Below are 283 nucleotides of genomic sequence, written 5' to 3' on the forward strand. Positions count from 1 at the left end.
AAAAAAAAAAAAAAATGCAAAAATTAGCCCGGCATGATGGTGCACACCTGTAATCCCAGCTACTTGGGAGGCTTGAGGCATGAGAATTGCTTTAACCCAGGAGACAGAGGTTGCAGTAAGCCGAGATTGTGCCACTGCAGTTCAGCCTGGGTGACAATGTGACTCTGTCTCAAAAGGAAACAAACAGGTACAATTTTAATAATTGAATTTTGTTCCTGGGTACATATAGGTATTCATTGCACTATTCTTTCTAAGTTTCCAGGTGTTTAACATTTTTTATGAT

The sequence above is a fragment of the Hylobates moloch genome, unplaced genomic scaffold (assembly GCF_009828535.3).
Source record: "Hylobates moloch isolate HMO894 unplaced genomic scaffold, HMol_V3 SCAFFOLD_10, whole genome shotgun sequence".
In the NCBI taxonomy this organism is placed as follows: domain Eukaryota; kingdom Metazoa; phylum Chordata; class Mammalia; order Primates; family Hylobatidae; genus Hylobates; species Hylobates moloch.